This window comes from Macaca fascicularis, chromosome 14 (assembly GCF_037993035.2).
Source record: "Macaca fascicularis isolate 582-1 chromosome 14, T2T-MFA8v1.1".
NCBI lineage: Eukaryota > Metazoa > Chordata > Mammalia > Primates > Cercopithecidae > Macaca > Macaca fascicularis.
In genome coordinates this window covers 73011124-73032113 of record NC_088388.1, presented here as the reverse complement: position 1 = coordinate 73032113, position 20990 = coordinate 73011124, and the positions used below count along the sequence as shown (strand labels likewise).

General features: G+C 37.3%; 1 protein-coding gene across 12 annotated transcripts in view; it reads left to right on the top strand.

Annotated features, from left to right (window-relative positions):
* C2CD3 (C2 domain containing 3 centriole elongation regulator) overlaps positions 1 to 20990 on the top strand; it is a 155172-nt gene that overhangs the window by 12254 nt on the left and 121928 nt on the right. The window lies entirely within an intron of this gene.

The following is a 20990-nucleotide window of genomic DNA, read 5'->3' as shown; positions in this document are numbered from 1 at the left end:
TTTTTGAGATGAAGTTTTGCTCTTGTTGTCCAGGTTGGAGTGCAATGGCGCCATCACGGCTCACCGCAACCTCCACCTCCCGGGTTCAAGTGATTCTCCTGCCTCAGCCTCCTGAGTAGCTAGGATTACAGGCACATACCAACACGCCTGGCTAATTTTGTATTTTTAGTAGAGGCACGGTTTCACCATGTTGGCTAGGCTGGTCTTGAACTCCTGACCTTTGGCCTTCCAAAGTGCTGGGATTGTAGACGTGAGCCACCACGCCCAGCCCTGTTGAGCATTTTTTCATATGCCTATTGACCATTCGTATGTCTTCTTTTGAGAAATGTCTATTCAAGTTTTCTGTTCATTATTTAATCAGAAAAAAAAATGTTTTGTTGCTGTTAAATTGTTAGAGTTTCTTATATATTCTGGATATTAACTCTTGTCAGATGCCAAGTTTGCAAATATTTTCTCCCACTCAGTGGGTTGTCCCTTTGCTGTGTTGATTGTTTCCTTTGTTGTGCAGAGCTTTTTAGTTTGATGTACTCCCATTTGTCTGTTTTTGCTTTTGTTGCTTGTGCTTTTGAGGTCTTACCCAAAAAATCCTTGCCTGGACCAATGTCATGAGGCATTTCCCCTGTTTTCTTCTAGTCATTTTATAGTCCTAGATCTTACATTTAAGTCTACTCCATTTTTAACCTTTTTTGGCGGGGTATGATGAGAGGAGTCTAGTCTTATTCTCTTGCATGTGGGTATTTAGTTTTCCATCACTATTTATTGAAGAAATCAACTTACGTTTTTTTCATACACTATTACATGCCATAACTTAGGATATACAGAGATAAAAGATGGCCATTTCATTTAATTTTCCAGAACCCTGTGTGATACATATTATGTGATAGATATGCATGAGATACTGGGAAAGAACATAGAATGGTCCCTCTTCTGTGGGGGACTCATTGGGAGCACTTTCTAGAAAATTCTGAATATTCAAACCCCTTAGAAATTCCAGGGGTTATACCTTGTCAATTGTATTCTAAAATGTGTAGAGAAAATGACATACTAAATAAGAAAATAGCCTAAAAAAGATAAGGAAAGAACATCTAACATTACCAAATGTAAGCATTTATTAATATTATAAAATCATAAGCATATAATTTTGTCAGTGGAACAGATTCCAGAAATAGATTCGTCTAACTGAAAAAAAAATTAACATTTATTGTATTTATCCTATTCTCATTTATAATATATTAAATGTTAAAATAGTGACACTTTATATTGATGACTTAATGGTGAAGTGGGTCTGGTTTAGTCAGGCTTTTCTGTTGATGATATAAATTTGCATCAGGACTGCCAAACAGTTTGACATTGTGTTTCAAAAGTCACATGAATTATTGTATATCATTTACCTCAGTAATTCCACCCCTGGGAATTTACCTTAAGTAAATACTATGAAAAGAGAAGGAAGTTATATGCTTCAGTCTAGTAATGGAAATACATTTTTAATATTGGGAAAATGAAAATAATTTATTCAACAATATTAAAATTATAGTCTATTTGTGGAAGCTTTTATATCCATAGAAGATAAAATGACATAGTTATGATTGTGTACCAGCTGGAAAAATGATTTTGGATTGATGACAAAGGGAAATTCAAATTTACATATGTGCATATGATCGATGACTAGGGGAAAAATGAAATCGGGAGTAGTACAGGGTTTTGGTAAGGTGAGTTTTCTTTGGGGTTTTTTTGAGACAGATTTAATAGTAGTGATGATTGTAAAAACCACTGAATTGTATACTTTAAATGGGTGAATTGGCTGGGTGTGGTGGCTCATAGCGCTAATTCCAGCACTTTGGGAAGCTGACACGGACAGAAGCTGTTACCCAAGCTGTAGTGCGGTCGCACTATCTCCGCTCACTGCAATCTCCGCCTTCTGGATTCAAGCAAGTCTGCCACCACAGCCTCTCAAGTAGCTGGGACTACAGGCGCATACCACCATGCCTGGCTAATTTTTGTATTTTTTGGTAGAGACGGGGTTTCACCCTGTTGGCCAGGCTGGTCTCGAACTCTTGACTTCAAGTGATCTGCCTGCCTTGGCCTTCCAAAGTGCTGGAATTGTAGGCATGAGCCACTGTGCCCAGCCACTAAGTAAGGTTTTATATTTTTCTTTTTCTTTCTTCCTTTTAAGAGAAGGGATCTCACTGTTTCCCAGGCTAGATTCAAGCTTTTGGGTTCTCCTGCCTCAGCCTCCTGAGTAGCTGGGACTATAGGTGTGCTCCATAGCACCTAGTTTTTTTAAAAAAATTAAGATATCATCCACATACCGTAAAATTTACTTTTTTTTTTTTTTTTTTTTTTGAGACAGGGTCTTACTCTGTGCCCAGGCTGGAGTATAGTGATGCAATCTTGACTGACTCTGCCTCGACCTCCTGGGCTCCAGCGATCCTCCTATCTCAGCCTCCCTAGTAGTTGGGACTACAGGCACACACCACCACCCCAGCTAAGTTTTTGTTGTTTTTTGTTTGTTTGTTTTTTGAGACGGAGTCTTGCTCCGTCACCAGGCTGGAGTGCAGTGGCACGATCTCAGCTCACTGCAACCTCCACCTCCTGGGTTCAAGTGATTCTCCTGCCTCAACCTCCTAAGTAGTTGGGACTACAGGCGTGCGCCACCATGCCCAGCTAATTTTTTGTATTTTAGTAGAGACAGGGTTTCACTATGTTGGCCAGGATGGTCTCGATCTCCTGACCTCGTGATCTGCCCACCTTGGCCTCCCAAAGTGCTGAGATTACAGGCGTGAGCCACCGCACCTGGCCAGTTTTTGTATTTTTTGTAGAGACAGGGTTTTGCTACGTTGTCCAGGCTGGTCTGGAACTCCTGAGCTCCAGTAGTCACCTTCCCAAAGTTCTGTCCGTGTCAGCTTCCCAAAGTGCTGGAATTAGAGCTGTGAGCCACCACACCCAGCCAATTCACCCATTTAAAGTATACAATTCAGTGGTTTTTACAATCATCACTACTATTAAATCTAGAACATTTTATCACCCCAAAAGGAAACACTGTACCCAATACAGCCACTCCTTGTTTCTCTCTTCCCCCTCCCTTGACGACGACTAACCTGTTTTCTGTCTCTATGTATTTGCCTGTTCCAGACATTTTATACAAATGGAATAATATCTGTGGCCTTTTGCGATTGGCTTTTTTCATTTAACGTAATGTTTCTTAAGTTTCATCCATGTTATAGCATGTATCAGAAGTGCATTCCTTTTTGTGGATGAATAATACTTGACGATATGGATATATCCCATTCTAAAATTGATAGACATTTGGATTGTTTTGACTTTTTGACTATTATTAATAATGTTGCTATTAGCATTCATATATAAGTTCTTTTGTGAACATATGCTTTCAGTTCTCTTGGATATATGCCTGAAAGTGGAATTGCTGGGCCATATGGTAACTCTGTTTTTAACTTTTTAAGGAACTGCCAGACTATTTTCCAGAATGCCTGCACAATTTTTTGTTCAATTTAAATGTCAATTCATACAACAATATTTGTGTATTTTTTTATTTGCAGTCATTGGGTTTGTTGAAGAATTGTTTTTAATAGAGTAGTGGAGAATTTTGTCAAATTTTGAATGACTGAGGAGTACAGAAATAAGTCGTGGTTACAGTGAAGAAACAGAAGCTATAATTAAAGATTTGTTTCCTCTCTTGTTCCATTATCTTGGAGCCTATGGAGGCCTGCCAGGAACAGGCCTTAAAGGCAAATATGTCTAGAAGGCTGTTGTCAAAGACCATTTTTGCTGGCTATAAGCAGGGTCTCTGGAACCAATAGGAACCCCAGCTCTTCTTAAAATTGAAGGTGTTTATGCTTCACCAGCCTTCTAAGTTTTTGATCACTCTTTTACATTTTTGCCATTCTAATGAGTATGTACTAATATCTAATTGAGATTTTCATTTGTGTTTCCTGATGACTAACGTGTTGAGTATTTTTTCATGGGCTTTTTGGCTATTCTTTTATCTTCTTCAGGAGTTCACAGACTGCAAACCCCAAGCCAAATCTGGCTCATCACCTATATTTGTAAATAGTTTTATTAGGACACAGCCACACCCATTCATTTATATATGGTCTATGTGGCTTTTATGCCTAACAGCAGAGTTAAGTAATGAGACCATATGGCATGCAAAGCCTAATATATTACCTCTTTGGCCTATTCATAGGAAAATGTATCAATCCCTGATACTTCCTGTGGATTGTTTGTTCAAGGTTTTTGCCCATTTAAAAAATAAGTTTATCTTTTTTAGTTTTGAGAACTTTTTTAACATTAGGCCTATAAGTATGTATGTATGTATGTATTTATATTCCCAGCCTTTGGCTTCTCTTTTTCTTTTCTTTTTTAATAAGTAGAGACTTTATTTGGGCCCAACTTGAGGACTGCAACTCAGAAGCATAAATGCAAGTTGCCCTGAATATATACTTCCTTTGTTTTCTTTTGTTCTTCCTTTATTTTGATGATTGTGTCTTTTGAAGAACAGAAGTTTTTCTTTCCATGAAATCAGGTTTATCGATCTTACTTTTTTTTCTTTTTTTTTTTTTTTGAGGCAAAGTCTCACTCTTTTGCCCAGACTGGAGTGAACTGGCACTATCTCGGCTCACTGCAACCTCTGCCCTCCAGGTTCAAGCAATTCTCCTGCTTCAGCCTGCCTAGTAGCTGGGATTACAGGACCCCACCACCATGCCCAGCTAATTTTTTCATTTTTAGTAGAGATGGGGTTTCACGATGTTGGCCAGGCTGGTCTGGAACTCCTGACCTCAGGTGATTCACCCACCTTGGCCTCCCAAAGTGCTAAGATTACAGGTGTGAGCCACCATGCCCAGCCATCGATCTTACCTTTTATAGTTTATGTTTTTTGTAAACTTAGGCCTACCTAAGAAATCTTCCCCTGATTAGGGGAAGGTTGCAAAGATTTTCTCCACTGTTTTCCCCTAAGATTTTTATAGTTTTGGCTTTTACTTTTAGGTATAATTCATGTCTGATTAATTTTTGGGTATACCTGTAATATGAAATAAGGTCAGGATTTATTTTTTTTTATAATTGTATCTGCTTGTTCTGTCACTACTTATTGAAAAAATTGTCTTTTCCCACCCCATTAAATTTTGTTTGAATATGATCAATTGATTATATATGTATGAGTCTATTTCTGGACTCTATTCTGTTGCATTGATCTGTATTTCTTTTTGTTTTTAATGGAATCCTTGTTGCAGGTTAGTATTTCTGTCCTTAGGATAGTAACACTGTATTACTGCAGCTTTATTGTAAACCTTGAAATAAGATACTCTGAGCCATCTAATTTTGTTCTTTTTGAAAATATTTGTCTATTTTAAGTTCTTTGCATTTCCTTATAAATATTAGAATCAGCTTGTTAATTTCCACAAAAAATGTCTGCTGGGATTTTTGTTGATACTGTAGAATATACAGATAAAATTAAGAGAATTAAGTTCTTAGCAATATTGAGTCTTCCATGAACATGGTATATTTCTCCATTTGTTTAGCTCTTTAATGTTTTTCTACAATCTTTTATACTTAGCATCATGCAGGCCTGTATATATTTTGATTTATCCCAAAGTATGCTTTTTGTTGATTCTTGAGAATTTTCTGTATAGACAATGATGTCATCTGTGGATAAAGACAGGTTTATTTCTTTTCTAATCTATATGCCTTTTATTTCTATTTTCTTGCCTTATCACACTAAGATCTCCAGTATAATGTTGAATAGAAAACATATTCTTCCCTCCTTCTTCCTTTTCATAGGAAAACATTTGGTCTTTCACTTGTTTTTGTTTGTTTGTTTTCCTTTGCTTTGTTTTTAAGAGACCAAGTCTCACTCTGTCACCCAGGCTGGCATGATCATAGCTCATTGCAATTTGAAACTTCTGGACTCAAGCAGTCCTCCTGCCTCAGCCTTCTGAGTAACTAAGACTACAGATGCACACTGTTTTTTAAAGTTTTTTTGTAGAGACAGGGTTTTGCTATGTTGGTGGGCTGGTCTCAAACTCCTGGCCTCAAGCAATCCTCCTTCCTCAGCCTCTCAAAGTGCTGGAATTACAGGAGAGTCATCATGTCTGGTATCTTTCACTATTAAATGTGATGTTAGATATAGGTTTTTCTTATTTGTCCTTTATCAATTAGAAAAGTACCAAGTTTTAACAACACTTTTCCCAAATTTTCTGAGAGATTTCATTGTGGGTATTGAACTTTATCAAATGTTTTTCCTGTATGTGTTAGGATAGTCATTTGGATTTTTTTCTTTTGGTCTGTTAGTATGACCTATTTTATTGATTCATTTCTAAAAACAAAACCAGACTATCAGTCTTATGATGAACACTATGGAGTCATGTGGTATTAGCCATTTTATATGTTATTGTGATTTAATGTTTCAGTGAGGATGAAATGAAACATTACATTTTTGTTCGGGAGGGATATTAATCTGTAGTATTTTTTTGTTGCATTGTCTTTTATGTAGATGTGAGGGTAATGCTGGCATAAAATGATTTTAGAAGAGTTGCTCCTCTGTTTATTGGAAGAGTTAACGTAGAATTGATTAAATGTCTAGTAAAGTTTACCAGTGGAGTTAACTGGTTTCTGGATTTTTCCTTATGGGGAAGGTTTTTAACTACCACTTTAATTTCTATAGTAGATTCAGGGCTTATGTAGGTAATCTTTCTTTTTGAGTGAGCTTTGGTAGTTTGATTTTCAAATAACTCATCCATTTCATTGAAGTTGTTGAATTTATTGGTACAGAGTTGTTTATAACATCCCTTTTCTGTCTTTAAACGTCTAAAGCAATTGTGATTATATCTCCTCTTTCATGCCTAATATTAGTAATTTGTTTTCTCATTTTTTTTCTCGATCAGCCTGGATAGAAGTTTAACAATTTTATTAATCTTTTCAAGGAGCCAGCATGTGATTTCATGAGACTTCAAAGCATCTCAGACTGCTTGACATTTTTCTACCAGTGACGGAGTTTGGTTTTTTCCAGTCTTTTCATCCTCTGTGTATTTCATTTTATAGTTTCTATCACTCTATATTCAAATTCATTAATCATCTTGTACGGTATCTAACCTGCTTCTAACCCCATCAGTCGTAATTTCATTTCAAATATTTTCATCTCTAAAAGTTACACTTCCTTTTTTAATGTACATTTTCTTTTTTCTTTGCAGTCACATTTTCTTTTATATCCTTAAGCATTAGGAGCATCTATATGATAGCGGTTTTAAGGTCCCATCAATTTTATCACCTATCATTTGGGGTCTGTTTCTATTGATTAATTGTTCTGTGGTTTTAGGGCATGTTTTCCTACTTCTGTTAAATTTTTATTGAATACTGAACGTTGTAAATTTTATATATTGTGCACTTGGTTTTTTTCCCTCTTTAATGAGTGTTGTCAGCCAGGTGTGGCGGCTCATGCCTGTAATTCTAGCAGTTTGGGAGGCCGAGGCAGTTGGATCGCTTGAGGCCAGGAGTTTGAGACCAGCCTGGCCAACACGACAAAACTCCATCTCTACTAAAAAAGCAAAAATTAGCTGAACATGGTGGCACGTGCCTGTAATCCCAGCTACTAGGGAGGCTGAGAAGGCTGAGGCAGGAGAATCACCAACCTGGGAGGCAGAGGTTGCAGTGAGCCAAGATCATGCCACTGCACTCCAGCCTGGGTGATGGAGTGAGACCCTGTCTCAAAAAATAAATAAATTAATAAATAAATAAATAAATAAATAGTGTTGGACGCAATTCAGGAATTCAGGAAGACTTCTCAGTACTAAATACATGAGTTACCAGATTGAAAAAGCCTCCTGTGGGCCAGGCGCTGTGGCTAATGCCTGTAATCCCAGCACTTTGGGAGGCCGAGACAGGCGGATCACCAGGTCAGGACTTCGAGACCAGCCTGCCCAACATAGTAAAACCCCGTCTCTACTAAAAATACAAAAATTAGCTGGGAATGATGGTGGGCACCTGTAATCCCAGCTACTCAGGAGTCTAAGGCAGGAGAATCGCTTGAACCCGGGAGGTGGAGGTTGCAGTGAGTAGAGATTGCGCCATTGCACTACTCCAGCCTGGGTGACAGAGTGAGACTCCATCTCAAAAAAGAAAGAAAGAAAGAAAGAAAAAGTCTCCTGTGGAATTCGTTTGGATCCTGATTCATAGAAACCAACTGTAAAAAATCTGAAACAATCAGGGAAATTAGAATGTTGACTCAATTTTTGATAATTTTGAAGAATTGTTATTAATTTTTAAAATGTGATAATGGTATGGTGTTTATTTTTGTTAATGAGCCCTCATATTATTAAAACTATATTTACAGAAATGGTATGATATCTGGAACTTGGTTCACAGTAATCCAGTAACAAAGCAGGGCTTGGAGAAGGTATAAATGAAACATGATTAGCCAGATGTGGATAATTGTTGAAACTGGATAATAAGTACCTGTAGTCATTATTTATTTTTTTCTAATTTTGTATTTGTTTAAAATTTTTCATAGTAAAAAGCTTAGAAATTTGTTTTTGTTGTTGGGTTTTTTTGTTTTGTTTTTTGTTTTGTTTTGTTTTTTTTGAGACAGAGCCTTACTCTGTAGCCCAGGCTGGAGTGCAGTGGTATGATCTCAGCTCACTGCAACCTCTGCTTCCCGGGTTCAAGTGATTCTCCTGCCTCAGCCTCCCAAATAGCTGGGATTAGAGGCATGTACCACCACATCCAGCTAATTTTTTTTTTTTTTAAGTAGAGACAGGGTTTCACTATGTTGGCCAGGCTGGTTTCAAACTCCTGGCTTGAAGTGATCCACCTGCCTCACCTCCCAAAGTGCTAGGATTACAGGCATGAGCCACCGCACCCATCCACAGAAACATTTTTCTTGATATCAATTTTTTTTTTTTTTTACAAAAGTGACCATTAAGTACAACATAGTGGGTGAAAGCTGACTTTCAGCAAGTAATATCATTGTGACATTTTAGAACATTGAAAACAAAAACAAGATTCTGTAAACTTCCAGATAACAAGAGAAACAGTCACACACAAAGAATTAAGAAGTAGAGTGGCTTCAGACTTCTCAAGAGCAACATTAGGGTCCAGAAGACAATTCAATAATGCCTCTAGAATGTTGAATGAAAATGGCCTAGAATTCTCTCTCTCTAGGCAAACTATCTAGTGTGAGAGTAGAATGAAGTTTTTGTATATACAAAGTCTCAAAAATTTGTACCTCTCTGACACTCTTCCTGACAAAGCAGCTGAAGGACTTTCTCTGCCAAACTGAGGGAGTAAACTTAAAAAGAAGACAAGGTGGGATATTGCAAACAAGAGATACAACACAGGAGAGAGCCGAAGAGAATCCCTTGATTTGAGGTGAAGCAACTGTACATAAGGCATAGATGGCAGGTGTTCCAAATTGTAGTATGTGCTAAGGCTCTGGGAGAGATTTCTCAAAAAAAAAGTTACGAAACACCTAATGTGTCTGAAAATCTTAAGAGGAGAATTCAACAACTGGCAAAAAGTTCAGAATTGAATTAACAATAAGAACAATAAAAACAAAGCAAATGTTAGCATGCACCTATAGTCCCAGCTACTCAGGAAGCTGAAGCAGTAGAATCACTTGAGCCCAGGAGTTCATGTTCAGCCTGGGCAACATGGCAAGACCCGATCTCTAAAAAGAAAAAAAAATTTTTTTAACTAAGCAAATGAGAAAACAAGACAGCATTTTGGGAAAATGTTGTGCAGGAAAGGAAAAGTAATCAGTACATCTAATTGTTCAGCTATAAATGGAATACATGCTCATACTATAATTGTAGTTAGATCAATAATCAGTGTTTACTATATTGACACATTGGGAGGATGGAGGAAATAAGTGGATGTGGGATAGAGCTAAATTCTTATCTCCTGTATTAGGAAGTCAAAAGGTCATGCCTGGAAACTAAGTCAAGGTAACATTATCATGTTATTTGGAGCTGTAGAGGTAAATACCACAAGAATCAGGTATAGAAATTGAAAGTGGCTGCCTGTGAGGAAAGAGGAACAGTGTCTATGTAAGGGACTTGTTTTATGTAACAAAATTATAGAACTGTTTGAATCTAAATGTGCATGTGTTATATTAATTTTAAGATACTTTAAAAAGAAAAACATGCAGTGAATGATGGAGCTTGAATTCTTGTTATACTACTGCTTTGCTGTCCCCAAGGACAGTATTGAGTTGACTAAGCATGGGATCTCTCCCGACAAGAGGGGTAAGTGTAGCCAGTAAGGAGCTGATAGAATGGAAGATGAAGGAAGAAAGGTGGCTTTACAGTGTTGCTCTGGAGGGAAAGATCAGGTTTGGTCAGACTAGGGAGTGAGGGACTGCAAAGAAGGCAGATATAGTTCATTACAATCACGCTGATTGAGAGAGGAAGCTTTGTTGTATTCCATTATTGGTATAGATCAGATGTCAAAAAAAATAAGTGAGTCAAGCAGACTGGCCGTAAAAGAAATCAACTGCCAAAAATATATTCAGACTTTTGAAAAGTATTGAAAGTATCAAACTTATGCTATCATATAAGCATGTAACATAGTATATACACATATATAAATATATACACACATATCACACACATATATCTTATATGTATGTGTATATTTATGTAAGATATGTATGTATATATATACACGAACATATGATTATTTAAAGTTTGAAATTGGGAAACAGGAATACTTGACTATAGCTTTTTTCTTTTGAAGTCATTCATTTAATCTGGCTAGAAATGTGATACTTTTACTTCTATACTAAGTTAGTACCAAGTATTATGTATATGATGGGCATTACATCATTCATTTTTAAACCATTTAATTACAAGATTTAGTTCTTACTCAGTTCCATAACATGGAGCTGACATGAGTATTTCACAAACATGAGTATTTCCAAACAAAGGTAGAATCTTGGCAAAATAGTTTTGATAGTTAGGGTACTACTACTAAGACATTTGTAAAATTTAAGATTTCAACATCACAGTTAATCCTAAATATTGTACTGTACTTTATTAACCTCCATATGTTACACTTCCAGTATAAATTGAGAAAGGTAAGTTGAACAGTGTTAGTTTTTATAAAGCTTGAAACCAAAAAAATCTTTCTGGGATATCAGTCTTCAGCTCTACAATTTTAGGAATGTATTTCATGCTATCAGTTTCATTTCTGGAAATCCTGTTTCAGCATGGAAAAATACAAAAAAGTAGGACAGATAGTTCCTTGCCGATAAAACTTTCCAAAGATACAGTCATCAAGTAATCAGTAAATTGAATGACATATGGTTCCTCGATAATGCCCTTGCAGATAAGCCATCAGGTTTTTTACATAGGCAGTAATGTCACTTAAAATGGCCCTGTATTTGACCAGTCTGTGCTAGTGATCTGAGGCTGGGATGTCTCCTTGGACTGTAACATAAACCAAGAGACTTCTTTAAACTCAAGCTCGAAAACATTTTTTAGCACCATACCTTATACTAAGTCACCCAATATCCATGTACTAATGACAGGCTACATACTGCTTATCCAGTTTTTCAGGGGTGTTGTTGTCGTTGTGATCGTTGTTGTTGTTGTTTAAGATGGGGTCTTGCTTTGTCACCCAAGCTGGAGTGCAGTGGTTAGATCGTGACTCACTGTAGCCTTGACCTCCTAGGCTCAAGTGATCCTCCCACCACAGCCTTAGTCTAGTAGCTGGGACTACAGGTGCACACCATGACACCTGGCTAATTTTTGCATTTTTTTGTAGAGACAAGGCCTTGAGATGTTGCCCAAGCTGGTCTTGAACTCTGGGCTTAAGTGATCCTCCTGCCTCAGCCTCTCAAAGTGCTGGGATTATATACAAACAAATCTGGGATTATACGGGATTATACACAAATCTGGGATTATATATGTGAACCACTGTGCCTGGCCTGCTTTCCAGTTATCAAACAAAATATTGACCAAAGGAATTTATTTATTTTATTTTATTATTTATTTATTTTTATTTTATTTATTTATTTATTTATTTGAGACAGAGTCTCGCTCTGTCACCCAGGCTGGAGCGCAGTGGCATGATCTTGGCTCACTGCAACCTCCGCCCCAGGTTCAAGCGATTCTCCTGCCTCAGCCTCCCAAGTAGCTGGGATTGCAGGCGTCTGTCACCACACCCAGCTAATTTTTGTATTTTTAGGCAGAGTTTCACCATGTTGGCCAGGCTGGTCTCGAGCTCCTGACCTCAAGTGATCCACCCACCTCGGCCTCCCAAAGTGCTGGGATTACAGGCGTGAGCCACCGCGCCCGGCAGGAATTTATTTAATTCACATGTTAGTTATATATGTGTGTGCGTGTGTGTGTGTGTGTGTGTGTGTGTGTGTGTGTGTGTGGTTTGACTTTTAGCCTTGTAGACAAAGTAAATAAGACAGTAAATAGCTTTATGGTTATCTGTCTTTGCAAAGTGTTGCCACCTTGGATTTAGATTTTGAAACAACTTCATTGTCAACAAAGACCATTTCAGGATCATCATCCTTTGTCATCAGTCTTTAATAACGTTTTCAAGACTTTTTCCAGTTCAGAGAACTATATTTTCTTGATAATATGTGTCATGAGCATCACATCCAAAAATTTTTTGCTTGCATAAAGTTCTCATTGATACTTTAAATGGATACAACTCTTGGAAAGTTATTTTTATCTGTGTTCTCAGCTACAAAGAAGAATACCACAAATTATTTAACATTTTCACTCAATTCACCTTTTAAGTTTGCAGCCATACCACTAACATGCTGCATAACTAATTTTGGTTAGATACATATATGCAAATCATGCTATTATACACAAATTCTGCTGCATTCACAAAACATTCTTTTATAAATTTTACCATTGATAAGAAACTTTGACATCCTAAAGCTTTTAATCTTAATATGCAACTGCATTTCACAGGAATACCACTCATTATCTACTTAAAAAAAAAAAAAAACCTGTTTAAATGTGTACTTTCTGTTTATTCAGTTTTCATTATTTGTCTGTTCTACAGGCCCATCATAATTCTTACTATAGTTTGTTTCCTGATGCTATATTTTGACACAGTCATATCTTGTTTGTGTATTTTACTATTAGAAATATTCTTGTTGTAGTTAAAATAAAATACAAAGACAAATTTCCAAATTTAAAACATTTTATTTGGGAAGCAAGAATTGCAATTCAGGACATATAGACAGGTGATGGTCTTCAGTATGTTCAAAGAACAAAGAGAAGGTTGGGAGTTTTATTAGAAAGAAAAATTTTGGGGAAAGGACTTCCTATTCAGTAAATGGTACTGGGATATCTGGCTAGCTATATGCAGAAGATTGAAACTGGACCCCTTACACCATATACAAAAATCAACTCAAGATGGACTGAAGACCTCAATGTAAAACCTAAAACTATAAAGACCCTGGAAACTAGGAAATGGCATTTTCAACATAGGAACTGGCAAGATTTCATGATGAAAACAAAAGTAATTGCAACAAAAGCAAAAATAACTGGGACAATTAAACTAAAGCGCTTCTGCACAGCAAAAGAAACTATCAACAGAGGCAACCTACAGAATAGGAGAAAATATTTCCAAACTATACATCTGACAAAGGTCTAACATCCAGAATCTATAAGGAACTTAAACAAATATACAAGCAAAAAACAACCCCATTAAAAAGTGGGCAAAGGACATGAACAGACACTTTTTAAAAGAAGACATACATGCGGCCAACAAGCATATGAAAAAATGCCCTATATCACTAATCATTAGGGAAGTAAAAATCAAAACCACAGTGAGAATGACTTACACCAGTCAGAATAGCTATTATTAAAAAGTCAAAAAGTAACATATGCTGACAAGATTGCAGAGAAAAGTGAATGCTTATACACTGCTGGTGGGAGCATAAATTAGTTCAACCGTTGTGGAAAGCAGTGTGGCGATTCATCAAAGATCTAAAAACAGAACTACCATTTGAACCAGCAGTCCCACTGCTGGGTATTGTAAGAATTTGCCAGTAAAGTGATCTGGACCTGAAGATTTCTTTTTCAAAAGGTTTTAAGCTGAAAATTAAATTTAAAAAATAATTATAACTTTACATAATTATACTTTTTGGGTACATACCCAAAGGACTATAAGTTGTTCTATCACAAAGACACATGCACATGTTATGTTCATTGCAGCACTATTCACAATAGCAAAAACATAGAATCAAGCTGAGTGCCCATCAATGGTAGACCATTAAGAAAATGTGGTACATACACACTATGGAAAACTATGCAACCATGAAAAAGAATGAGATCATGTCCTTTGCAGGACATGGATAGAACTGGAGGCCATTATCCTTAGCAAACTAACTCAGGAACAGAAAACCAAGCACCACATATTCTCACAAGTGGGAGCTAAATAATGAGAACAGATTAACAGAAATAGAAGAACAGTAGACACTGGGACCTACTTGAAGGAGGAGAGTGGGAAGATGGAGAGGTTCAGAACAAAAAACCTGTCAGGTACTGTGCTTAGTACCTGGGTAATGAAATAATCTGTACACCAGACCCCCAAGTCATGAGTTTACCTGTATAACAAATCTGCACATGTACCCCTGAACCTAAAATAAAAATTAAACATTTTTTTAAAAAAGAAAAACTGTACATATTGTGTTCCAAAAAAGCTTATTGGCACTAGAGAAGCTTTGGGGAGCTGGCAAGCTCTTTTTGATGAGTGATCCTCTCATTGGCAGGTGAAACTGGTCTGAGAGTAATAGCAGGCCATTTCTGCAGCCAGGCTTGCAAAGAATTGCATTCTTGGAGCAATCTATATACCTCGAGTGCTTTTTTTCCCCTGGGCCCTCAACTGATTTAGTTGGATGTGACAAGAAGGACCCAATTTGAATAATCAACTTTCACATTCTCTTCCACAAACAAATATGCTTTTTCCTTTCATTTGTTTTGAAATTCATAAGTCTCTTGTCCTCTTTCATGAACACAAATATTTCACTTTCCTTTTGATTCTACTGTAAGAAAGACAGCAGCCTATAGCACCCATAGATATTAAGGAAATACTATGAACAACTCTCCACATATAAATTTGACAATTTAGATGAAATGAGCCAATTATTTGAAAACTGTAAACTACCAAAACTCACTCAAGATCAAACAGATAACCTGAATAAAGCAATAATTATTTTTAAATTTAATTTTTAGCTTAAAACCTTCTGAAAAAGAAATCTCCAGGCCCAGATCACTTTACTGGCCAATTCTTCCAACCATAAAGAAGAAATAACACCAATAACACAGTCTCTTCCAGAAAATAGAAAAGGAGAAAACACTTATTTTAAAGCCTGCACCACCTTAATACCAAAACCAGAGAGCAATATAAGAAAAGTATAGATCAATATCCTTAATGAACCTAGACTTAAAATTTTTCAACACAATTTTAGCAAATTGAGCCAGGCATGGTGGCATGTGCCCATAATCTCAGCTACTCAGGAAGCTGACGTGGGAGAATCACTTAAGGTCAGCAGTTTGAGACTGGGAAACAGAGCAAGACCCCTAAAATATATAAAATATAAATATATAAAATATATATAAAATAAATAAAATTAGCCTGATGTGGTTGATGGTGCACACCCGTAATCCCAGCTACTTTGGAGGCTGAGAAAAGAGGATCACTTGAGCCCAGGAGTTCAAGGTTACAGTGACCTATGATCACACAACTACAGTCCAGCCTGGGTGACAGAGCAAGACCCTGCCTCTAAATTAAAAAAATAAATAAATAAACATTGTTAAATAGTTGGCTTTTAAAAAAATGCTGCATTGACCAACATGATTCTGAAAATTATACTTACTAATTTGCTCTCTCTGATACTGATAGATGTTGTAGATATAGTAGATAATTGCAGGCAACTTATTGTTAAAGCGAACCTTGAGTCATTGCTGGAAGACTGATGAGTGTCCTTAAGGTTGTTCTCTTATGAAGAAATAAAGGGTATTCAGTTAGGAAAAGAAGAAGTCAAATTGTCCCTGTTTGCAGATGACATGATTGTATATTTAGAAAACCCCGTCGTCTCAGCCCAAAATCTCCTTAAGCTGATAAGCAACTTCAGCAAAGTCTCAGGATACAAAATTAATGTGCAAAAATCACAAGCATTCTTATACACCAGTAACAGACAAACAGAGAGCCAAATCAGGAATGAACTTCCACTCACAATTGCTTCAAAGAGAATAAAATACCTACGAATCCAACTTACAAGGGATATAAATGACCTCTTCAAGGAGAACTACAAACCACCACTCAGTGAAATAAAAGAGGACACAAACAAATGGAAGAACATACCATGCTAATGGATAGGAAGAATCAATGTCGTGAAAATGGCCATACTGCCCAAGGTAATTTATAGATTCCATGCCATTCCCATCAAGCTACCAATGAATTTCTTCACAGAATTGGAAAAAACTGCTTTAAAGTTCATATGGAACCAAGAAAGAGCCCACATTGCCAAGACAATCCTAAGTCAAAAGAACAAAGCTGGAGGCATCACGCTACCTGACTTCAAACTATACTACAAGCCTAGAGTAACCAAAACAGCATGGTACTGGTACCAAAACAGAGATATAGACCAATGGAACAGAACAGAGTCCTCAGAAATAATACCACACATCTACAGCCATCTGATCTTTGACAAACCTGACAAAAACAAGAAATGGGGAAAGGATTCCCTATTTAATAAATGGTGCTGGGAAAATTGGCTAGCCATAAGTAGAAAGCTGAAACTGGATCCTTTCCTTACTCCTTATACGAAAATTAATTCAAGATGGATTAGAGACTTAAATGTTAGACCTAAAACCATAAAATCCCTAGAAGAAAACCTGGGTGATACCATCCAGGACATAGGCATGGGCAAGGACTTCATGTCTAAAACACCAAAAGCAACGGCAACAAAAGCCAAAATTGACACATGGTATCTAATTAAACTAAAGAGCTTCTGCACAGCAAAAGAAACTACCATCAGAGTGAACAGGCAACCTACAGAATGGGAGAAAATTTTTGCAATCTACCCATCTGACAAAGGGCTAATATCCAGAACCTACAAAGAACTCAAACAAATTTACGAGAAAAAAACAACCTCATCAAAAAGGGGGAAAGGATATGAACAGACATTTCTCAAAAGAAGACATGCATACAGCCAACAGGCACATGAAAAAATGCTCGTCATCACTTGCCATCAGAGAAATGCAAATCAAAACCACAGGAAACAACAGGTGCTGGAAAGAATGTGGAGAAATAGGAACACTTTTACACTCTTGGTGGGATTGTAAACTGGTTCAACCATTGTGGAAAACAGTATGGCGATTCTTCAAGGATCTAGAACTAGAAATACCATATGACCCAGCCATCACATTACTGGTATATACCCAAAGGATTATAAATCATGCTGCTATAAAGACACATGCACACATATGTTTATTGCGGCACTATTCACAATAGCAAAGACTTGGAATCAACCCAAATGTCCATCAGTGACAGACTGGATTAAGAAAATGTGACACATATACACCATGGAATACTATGCAGCCATAAAAAAGGATGAGTTTGTGTCCTTTGTAGGGACATGGATGCAGCTGGAAACCATCATTCTCAGCAAACTATCGCAAGAACAGAAAACCAAACACCGCATGTTCTCACTCATAGGTGGGAATTGAACAATGAGATCACTTGGACTCTGGAAGGGGAACATCACACACCAGGGCCTATTATGTGGAGTGGGCGGGGGGAGGGATGGCATTGGGAGTTATACGTGATGTAAATGACGAGTTGATGGGTGCTGACGAGTTGATGGGTGCAGCACACCAACATGGCACAAGTATACATATGTAACAAACCTGCATGTTGTGCACATGTACCCTAGAACTTAAAGTATAATAAAAAAAAAAAATTCTTCTTTGGAGTAAATGACATTTCATTAAGCTATGTGCATGTATCACTCAATAATATAAGCAAATGAAATAAAAAATACAAAAAAATACAAAAAAATTAAAAATAAACAAAAAAAGTTGTTCTCTTATGGATGTGAGAAGCATGTGGTACATTCATGGTATATGTGGATGGCGTGGGCTTTGGAAAAGGGGTGATATATTTAAGTGACAGAATGATGGTCTAGAGTTAGCACCAGAAAGGCAAAAGTTAACTTCCTTTAGCCTGGCAAGTGTAGGTGTTTTCTATTGGAAGAGACTTTGAGGAAATGGGGACATTTAAAGAAAGAAATGTTTCATTAAAGTGGTAATTTGTATAAAATATAAATTCTACAGGACTCAAGGGATTGGCAGAGGAGTAAGCACCAAGATGAATCATGACTGGGGAGGCGAATGATTGAGGTGGACAGGAATGAAGATCTGGGAGCTAAATACAACTGGAGGGTTAGAGTAGATGGTCTCTTGGACTGCTAGGAATTGACAGAACATTCTTCTGTTTTATACCTCCAAAGTTTGACCAATACTTTTCCCTCTGCTTCTGATGTTCTACTTCCATCCCCCTCAGCGTTTTCTGCCTCATTCAGATTTAAGATTCTAAGCTCAAACGTTTGTATTTCATTCCTGGAAATCATCCATGGCACTCCTTCCTCACCTCTTCCCCAGCCTCAGACCCCTTTTTAGCATTCCCATACCACCTAGTACACTTCCTTATCTTAAAACTTACTATTTTATATTAAAATTACTTTTTTGTTAATTGTTTATTTATCAGTAGAAGCTCTTTCTTAGCCCACATATTCATGTTTCATAGTTCAGGAACACAAGTCAGTGACAAACTTCTGCGTAATTTAGCCCAAAGAAATTCTTTATATTTCAAAATCACTTTGTATTCCGAAAGATACCAGTCTTCTTCATCTCCTCAAAATCTTTGATGGAATCATAATTTCTGAAGAAATCTGTGTGTGCCTTCTTTCTTGATTTAGCCACAGCAAACAGAGAGAGATCTGCAACCCCCAGGGATACAGCGAATGTTCCAACAACATGAAATTTCAGGCACTTGGCCATAAGGCCACATATCTAAGGTTTTGTCAAAGCACAGAAGCCGTGGTCATTGTACTTGATAGGTATGTCACCACCGCCCTTCCTGGCCGATAGAGAAGTGGAAAAATTACTTTTTTTTTTTTAACTTCCCCTACAAAATACTATGATCCTCTGAGGCAGAAGGTTTGTTTGTGGAGGAGGAGGGGGTTATTGTTTTGAGACAGAGTCTTGCTCTGTTGCCCAGGCTGTAGTACAGTGGCACAATCATAGCTCACTGCAGCCTCAATCTCTGGGGCTCGAGCAATCCTCCTGCCTCAGCCTAGCAAGTAGCTAGGACTTCAAGGTACATGCCACTATATGCAGCTAATTTTTTTTTTTTTAATTTTTTGTAGTGACAGGGTCTCACTATATTGCCCAGGCCAGTCTCAAACTCCTGGGCTCAAGCAATCCTCCTACCCCTGCCTCCCAACGGGCTGGGATTACAGTTGTAAGTCCATGTTTTAGTCCTCTTTTTTCCTCAGGGAGGTAGCACAGAGCCTGGAACAGAGCTGGTATCAACAATTATTTGTTTAGCTGAACAAAGAAGTTAGGCCCCTGTGTTTTGATTGTAAGATGAGCGTGGCAAGCGCCTGGACTTTCTCTGACTCTTTATTCAAGGTCCAATGGTAGTACAGGCCAATGAGTTAAAGCAAACTCTGTGGCCAGTTAGCAGCTCATTGTTAAGGCCAGGAACACTACCTTTATCCTCAGTGTCTCCTTTGTTTCTAGAATGCAGAGGCAGTCTTTGGCAAGTGATGAATGGTAAGGGAACACTTCCTGACATTTATGTTTGAGCAACCAGAATTTTATGTGATGCTGTTACAGTGATCACTGCACAGAGTATTCGTCCTGCTGCATTGCTGTCATTTGTCTTTGTACAAAGATCTTCGTGATGAATAGACTTGAAGGACTTTATGTTATGGTTCATGAACAGAATTCTCATCAAGACCCAGGCATATTTTATTGAGTTTGTGCCTTGGCAGTTCTTCTGGATAAAATATTTCATTGACCTTCCCAGAGACATCGTAAAACATCTAACTGCAATTTTTCATTTTTGTGTTAGGGCATTCATTATTTGACAGTCTTTGGCTGCTTAAACAATTCCTTCTGCTTTCTTTGTCATTGAAACTGAACTTTCAATATTGCTATTCTTTTCTTTTGGAGTATATCCTTTACTTTCTTCCTTAAGGTTTTGCTTTAAAACTCCATTTTACTTTTCATTCCTCCATTAGACGTTTCTCCATTGGGCTTTTCAGAGGACTAGAAAGCCTTTTCACAAAGAACTTGAACTCACAGGAAGGAAATGATAAGGAAACTTAAAGTAATTACCTTTGCATCTTAGTTGTCCTCCCTCCTCACCCCTCTTCATCTCCAGCATAGAACTAGACCTTATTTTTCCCAAGCAACCAATAATAAAAATGCAGAAAATGTTATGTCCTTCTTTTATTCATCAGACCATTAGGCATTATTAGGCATATTAGACTTGCATACTATGTATACAGGCACTCTGCTAATTAGTCGATAGAAAAATGAAGAAGATAGCTAGTGCCTTCAAGGAATGCATAATCTAATCAGGATGATGAACAAAAGGTTACAAGTACCTTCTCTAAATCTTTGCTTAAAAAAAAAATCTTCGAATTAAGGTAATATACTTTCCTGATGGCGTTATAGAATCACATTAGCTTCTCTATATGAGGAATTTAGCACAGTTCCTGGCCTGTAGTAAAAGGTTCAGTAAATGGTGATTATACTAATGGATAGATACAGAGTAAGTAGAAACAGGAAGAAGGCAGTGGACATGGCATCTCTACTTAGACATAAAGAAGGAATACTGGGGAAAATTGTATGTACAAAGGCATAAAGCAATGAAATATAAGGTATATTTAGAATCATAAGTAATTGGTCTATTGGAACAGAGGGATGAAGGAA